General features: G+C 40.7%; 1 long non-coding RNA gene across 1 annotated transcript; it reads right to left on the reverse strand.

Annotated features, from left to right (window-relative positions):
• Positions 1-6,062: 6,062 nt before the first annotated feature.
• On the reverse strand, positions 6,063-7,975 carry LOC141078872 (uncharacterized). The gene is made up of 2 exons (XR_012228128.1): positions 7,303-7,975; positions 6,063-6,399 (listed from the first exon to the last, which is right to left on the reverse strand). It is a non-coding gene; the product is annotated as an uncharacterized lncRNA (long non-coding RNA).

Genomic DNA, 7,975 nt, shown 5'->3' on the forward strand with positions numbered 1-7,975 from the left:
TGTACATCTGTATTATCTGGGAATCATGGAGGTATGATAGAGGCATTATACGTCTGTATTATCTGGGAATCATCGCGGTATGATAGAGGCCTTGTACATCTGTATTATCTGGGAATCATATGGCGGTATGATAGAGGCATTATACGTCTGTATCATTGTGAATCATGGCGGCATGATAGAGGTATTGCACATCAGTATTATCTGGGAATCATATGGCGGTATGATAGAGGCATTATACATCTGTATTATCTGGGAATCGTATGGAGGTATGATAGAGGCATTGTACTTCTGTATTATCTGTGAATGATGGTGGTATGATTGAGGCATTATACATCAGTATTATCTGGGAATCATATGGCGGTATGATAGAGGCATTATACGTCTGTATCATCTGTGAATCATGGCGGTATGATAGAGGCATTGTACGTCTGTATTATCTGGTAATCATATGGCGGTATGATAGAGGCATTATACGTCTGTATCATTGTGAATCATGGCGGCATGATAGAGGTATTGCACATCAGTATTATCTGGGAATCGTATGGCGGTATGATAGAGGCATTATACGTCTGTATCATCTGTGAATCATGGCGGCATGATAGAGGTATTGCACATCAGTATTATCTGGGAATCATATGGCAGTATGATAGAGGTATTGTATGTCAGTATTATCTGGGAATCATATGGTGGTATGATAGAGGCATTATACATCTGTATTATCTGGGAATCGTATGGAGGTATGATAGAGGCATTGTACATCTGTATTATCTGGGAATCATATGGCAGTATGATAGAGGCCTTGTACGTCTGTATTATCTGGGAATCGTATGGAGGTATGATAGAGGCATTATACATCTGTATTATCTGTGAATCATGGTGGTATGATAGAGGCATTGTACGTCTGTATTATCTGGGAATCATATGGCGGTATGATAGAGGCATTATACGTCTGTATCATCTGTGAATCATGGCGGCATGATAGAGGTATTGTACATCTGTATTATCTGGGAATCATATGGCGGTATGATAGAGGCATTGTACATCTGTATTATCTGAGAATCATATGGCAGTATGATAGAGGTATTGTGCGTCAGTATTACCTGGGATTCATATGGCGGTATGATAGAGGCATTATACGTCTGTATCATCTGTGAATCATGGCGGCATGATAGAGGTATTGTACATCTGTATTATCTGGGATTCATATGGCGGTATGATAGAGGCATTATACGTCTGTATCATCTGTGAATCATGGCTGCATGATAGAGGCCTTGTAAGTCTGTATTATCTGGGAATCATATGGCGGTATGATAGTATTTCGATGCCCTATTGTGGCATTTTTGGTTGCTGTTTATAGTCATTGTTGTGATTGTGCTTCTGTTCATATGGCGGTATGATAGAGGCATTGTACGTCTGTATTAGCTGTGAATCATATGGCGGTATGACAGAGGCATTGTACGTCAGTATTATCTGGGAATCATGGCGGAATGATAGAGGCATTGTACATCAGTATTATCTGGGAATCGTATGGCGGTATGATAGAGGCATTATACGTCTGTATCATCTGGGAATCATGGCGGAATGATAGAGGCATTGTACGTCAGTATTATCTGGGAATCATGGCGGAATGATAGAAGCATTGTACGTCTGTATTATCTGTGAATCGTATGGCGGTATGATAGAGGCATTGTACGTCAGTATTATCTGGGAATCATGGCGGAATGATAGAAGCATTGTACGTCTGTATTATCTGTGAATCGTATGGCGGTATGATAGAGGCATTATACGTCTGTATCATCTGGGAATCATGGCGGAATGATAGAGGCATTGTACGTCTGTATTATCTGGGAATCGTATGGCGGTATGATAGAGGCATTGTACGTCAGTATTATCTGGGAATCATGGCGGAATGATAGAGGCATTGTACGTCTGTATTATCTGTGAATCGTATGGCGGTATGATAGAGGCATTGTACATCAGTATTATCTGGGAATTGTATGGCGGTATGATAGAGGCATTGTACGTCAGTATTATCTGGGAATCATGACGGAATGATAGAGGCATGTACGTCTGTATTATCTGTGAATCGTATGGCGGAATGATAGCGGTATTGTACGTCAGTATTATCTGGGAATCGTATGGCGGTATGATAGAGGCATTGTACGTCAGTATTATCTGAGAATCATTTGGCAGTATGATAGAGGTATTGTGCGTATGTATTATCTGTGAATCATATGGCGGTATGATAGAGGCCTTGTACGTCTGTATTATCTGGGAATCATATGCGGTATGATAGAGAGCTTGTAAGTCTGTATTATCTGGGAATCATATGGCGGTATGATAGAGGCATTATACGTCTGTATCATCTGTGAATCATGGCAGCATGATAGAGGCCTTGTACGTCAGTATTATCTGGGAATCATATGGCGGTATGATAGTATTCCGATGCCCTATTGTAGCATTTTTGGTTGCTGTTTATAGTCATTGTTGTGATTGTGCTTCTGTTCATATGGCGGTATGATAGAGGTATTGTACGTCTGTATTAGCTGTGAATCATATGGCGGTATGATAGAGGCATTGTACATCTGTACTATCTGTGAATCATATGCCGGTATGATAGAGGCATTGTACGTCAGTATTATCTGGGAATCATATGGCGGTATGATAGTATTCCGATGCCCTATTGTAGCATTTTTGGTTGCTGTTTATAGTCATTGTTGTGATTGTGCTTCTGTTCATATGGCGGTATGATAGAGGTATTGTACGTCTGTATTAGCTGTGAATCATATGCCGGTATGATAGAGGCATTGTACATCTGTATTATCTGTGAATCATATGCCGGTATGATAGAGGCATTGTACGTCAGTATTATCTGGGATTCATATGGCGGTATGATAGAGGTATTGTACGTCTTTATTAGCTGTGAATCATATGGCGGTATGACAGAGGCATTGTACGTCAGTATTATCTGGGAATCGTGGCGGAATGATAGAGGCATTGTACGTCAGTATTATCTGGGAATCATATGGCGGTATGATAGAGGCCTTGTACGTCTGTATTATCTGGGAATCATATGGCGGTATGATAGAGGCCTTGTACGTCTGTATTATCTGGGAATCATATGGCGGTATGATAGAGGCCTTGTAAGTCTGTATTATCTGGGAATCATATGACGGTATGATAGAGGCCTTGTAAGTCTGTATTATCTGGGAATCATATGGCGGTATGATAGTATTTCGATGCCCTATTGTGGCATTTTTGGTTGCTGTTTATAGTCATTGTTGTAATTGTGCTTCTGTTCATATGGCGGTATGATAGAGGCATTGTACATCTGTATTATCTGTGAATCATATGCCGGTATGATAGAGGTATTGTACGTCTTTATTAGCTGTGAATCATATGGCGGTATGACAGAGGCATTGTACGTCAGTATTATCTGGGAATCGTGGCGGAATGATAGAGGCATTGTACGTCAGTATTATCTGGGAATCATATGGCGGTATGATAGAGGCCTTGTACGTCTGTATTATCTGGGAATCATATGGCGGTATGATAGAGGCCTTGTAAGTCTGTATTATCTGGGAATCATATGGCGGTATGATAGTATTTCGATGCCCTATTGTGGCATTTTTGGTTGCTGTTTATAGTCATTGTTGTAATTGTGCTTCTGTTCATATGGCGGTATGATAGAGGTATTGTACGTCTGTATTAGCTGTGAATCATATGGTGGTATGATAGATGCATTGTACGTCAGTATTATCTGGGAATCGTATGACGGTATGATAGAGGCCTTGTACATCTGTATTATCTGGGAACCATATGGCGGTATGATAGAAGCCTTGTACGTCTGTATTATCTGGGAACCATTTGGCGGTATGATAGTATTTCGATGCCCTATTGTGGCATTTTTGGTTGCTGTTTACAGTCATTGTTGTGATTGCGCTTCTGTTCAGAATCTTGTAGTAATCTGGCTCTAGAATTCTATTGAATGATTCTTCCTTTCTGTTTTTCCAAAAAACGGGTGAGAGGATGAGAAATCCTCTGTGCAATGTTTTCTCCGGGGTCTCTGCAGACTTGGATCTGGCCTTGATTACAGCGGTGGTTACATGGAGCCAGTGACATGGTACTTGACTGTGCAGAAATCACTGATGTTCCGCCAAACAGATAAAGCTGTCTGACAGAGACAATATTGCAGTGCTGGAGGATGGGATGTGGGATTTAGACACTAATCAGCCTGCGGAAAAAAAAAACACATCAAAAAATGAACAGACGGAAAGCCATTGACTGGCTGAAGCCGACGGCGGGGAAGGGTTACGGTGGGTGACTGCTTTCTGTATTGAAGGTCAGGTGAGGATAAAACTTCACACAAACCATAGGCAGACACGTCTTCAGGTGCTTTCTACATTTCTGTAAGGCCAGTGATAATTATAGTAACCCCATGGAGAACTACAGGTCTCATCAGTCCATGCCAGATGATCCATATGGTGGATAGACTGACCTTTACTATGTCTTTTAAGTCTGTATAACAGAAATAATGTTATTTTGTCTACACTTACAGAAGTACAATAAAGTTTTCATTAGTTTAATGATATTGAGATGACTCTGCTTATTGTGTCCTATTCTATACAGTACAAATATGGTCAGTCTTTATTGTGCGCTGTAGCATCCACTGTGAAATTTTGAATATTTCTAGATTTGTCTTCTGATATATATATTAGTTTTAAGAGGTATTTGTGCTACCGCAGGATAGGTGGAATCTACTTGATCAGTGAAAGTCCAACCTCTGAGACCCTCTCACTATAGTCAGACTTGCACAGTGAATGGGAGTCTCAGAAATGTGATTGAATAATTAGTTTCCAGAAAGTGATGGAGTACAGCCCTTCCCTTTAATATCAGAGACCTGTGAGAGAGCTGCGTGCTGAGCCTTATCTGTGTGTATTGTGTTATCATCTCGTCTTATCGAGGTCTCTAACCGTAGAATAAAGCCGTCATTAATTCTCCTACCTGTTAATAATAATGTGATGACTCCGCTCACCATGTATAGTCTATACAGTAAAGCTCAAATCAGTCTATGCTAAACATTGTAGCATCCAGTGTGAAATTTGAAATATTTCTGATTTTTTTTCTTTTAATCTAAAGGCCTTGAAATATTCTGGCGGTAGTGTATCTAAAAACAATGTACTTACTCTTTGCTTTCAAGCATGTAGTTTTACTGGGGGGGGGGGGGGGGGGGGGGAGTCAGGAAAAACTCCTTAAAGAACCTAGTATAGGCCATTAATGTGAATATGGACAATTTGTACTTGATAAGGACCATTGACTTTAAGTGTCTTTATAGTGTAGCGTAATGATCAGCCGCAATCTATGAGAAAGTGTTCTGCATCTCTGCAGCACTCCCACAGGAGAAATCGGGTATTACACAATGTCCGTTTGCAGAGATGAGAGAATTGGTCAAAATTCTAATAAGCAGAGGCACTCGAAATTATTTGATTTGTATTGCAAATCTAATCTGCTGGAAAGGAGTTAAAAAAATCTGATTCTTACATGTCCTCTGCCTTCCTCTTACCTCTCCTGTCTCCGGTCCTCCACTTCTGTCTTCTCCCACCTTCTTTCCTGAGCGTTATCTTCCTTCACTAGACCCAACGCTGTCATGTGGGACTCGACTAATGGATTACCATCAATGACGCCCTACATGCAGAGGCCTAGTGGAGAACATCAGCGGCCGGACAGGAGAGAGGAGAAGCTAATCTCAGGAACGGTGGTAGTAGGACAGCTATGGGAAGGACCGATAAGAGAGAAGAGAATTACATTTTTTATTAATCGCTTCCCGGCCCTTGGTGTCTGTCAAAATGGCTCCAACTGGCCGCTCATCTTTAGTTGTCTGTGTAATGTAGGACAGGAACGGTCCCTCTAGAACGAGGGATGAATTAGTAACCACTCTCCAGTCTGGTCAAGAGGTGAGGATCCTCAACAGAGGATACCCCACAACCCCTAATAACTCCTAATCCCCCATGTCACGGGGTCCTTCTCTGGTATCACACAATCAACAGAGCAAGCGAAGAGTGAACAATTCCAAGACCTTTATTCAGGCAAAAATACGAAAAGGTCCATATTCAGTCCACCACACAAAGCAAAGGATAAGATAGTCCAGAATAAGAATGCAGTCCAGTAACAGGATAAAATGTCCAGGGAAACGAAATTCCAAAACTCTAGCACCAGAGGATAAAAATGGGTCCTTCTCTCTCTGAAGTGCTGTCTGTACACAATCCTGTCCACTCCGGAACTGACTTGCCCAGCTCCTGTTCTCCCCCTGACCCCCTTCCTTGTCCAGGGAAAGTCAAACAAGTTGAGGCGGTTTCCAGGCCCCCCAGAAGAGAACAAAGGGCCTTAGGGATTAATGCACTACAGGGGGTCATCAAGAGACAGATACAGTGAGGCTGTAGACTTACAATGTAATAAGAAAAACACTATGAAAATAACTGGAATTGTTAAAAATAGGAATATACAAAAAATGACATCCACATAACATATCACACCATCACACCCCCTAATTGGGTGTATTAAAAGGGATTTCTGCCTTTTTAAAAAGGACCTTTCACCATGCCAAAAGTGACCATTTTTTTTCTCTTACTTTATTAGTACTGCTCCCCTTAGAAATCTCCTTTTTGTTTTTGTTTTTTTTAAATCCAAAAATCCAAGGTATGGTTCCAAAGAAACGGTCCTTTATAGTTAGTGCTAATTTTTATGTTCTTTATCTCAGGATCCTCTGGGGTGTGTGTTTAGGCTGCTCTGCATAATTACCCTGTGAGCCACACCCCCCTTAGTAAACACCACAAAAATAGCACTAAATTAAAAAAAACCCTATCTCTTGAACTGTGTGATGGATTTACATAAAAAAAACACAAAAAAAATGAATTCTAAGTGGAGCAGAGGAAATAAAATCGGAACAAAAACGGATGACTTTTAAATTGGCGACAGGTCTTCTTTAAGTCCCGTTAAAAAAAAAAACTATTGAAAGAATTCTTAAGATCTTCCGAGAATAATCTTCCGCCGTGTCGAATAAAAGTCTGACTGATCGTTCTGTTTTTGGTCTCGAATAGGAAGGAGGGCGGCGTTTGATTTCAACTGTCTCCTATCGAAATGTCTCCCGCTTTTGTAACTACGTTTTACCTTAATCTGCGAAATTGAACTTTTTTCTTTTCCAAACCTCAAAAGGGCCCAAGTGCCTGATTATCACACATAGAGTTATAAAAATCCCGGATGTCAAGTCATGACCCGGAGAAGATCGAATTATGATTTTCATACCTCCTTGAGATACATTAGATTGCTATTTGTAGAAGAGATTGTGGTGGAATGCGTCTGTAACAAGAAAAATAAGAGACCGAGACCCGGAGAAGATTAGCGGGAGAGGTATGCTCCTCGAGAATACTAAGTAATTATGGGGAGAAGTGCCTCTACACTGCAATTAACAGCCAGCCGAATACAAACAGGATTACTTAAAGGGGTACTCCATGTAAAAAAAATAAAATATATCTATATACATTTATCATTGTATTTACCTATTAGGACATTCTTATTTCCATCCACATCTGTTTGCCTAGGATCCGGTGCAGCAGGAGTCAGGTGACAACCTAGTGCAATGCACTACCCCTGTAGTGTCTGGCATTGTCACTCTTAAAGGGAACCTGCAAAAACTGATACACTTCCATTAATGGGGTATTCCCATCTCCAAGGTACTATCCCAATATGTAGGAGGTGTAATAATAATAATAATAATAATAATAATATTTGCTAATACCTCCAATTAGAGATGTAGTATAGTTCTCCTGATTAGCTATGTCACGTACTTCATGTACAGGGGCTTAGTTAACCATGGTTACGACGACTGGCAACTACCTGTGTTTATATGAGTTGACGTAACCATGAATACCTAAGGTACCGGAATACCCTGCAGAAGAGGTAAGAAACAGCTAATCAG

The sequence above is a fragment of the Dendrobates tinctorius genome, unplaced genomic scaffold (genome assembly GCF_039654945.1).
Source record: "Dendrobates tinctorius isolate UK_male_01 unplaced genomic scaffold, ASM3965494v1 ptg000612l, whole genome shotgun sequence".
Lineage (NCBI taxonomy): Eukaryota > Metazoa > Chordata > Amphibia > Anura > Dendrobatidae > Dendrobates > Dendrobates tinctorius.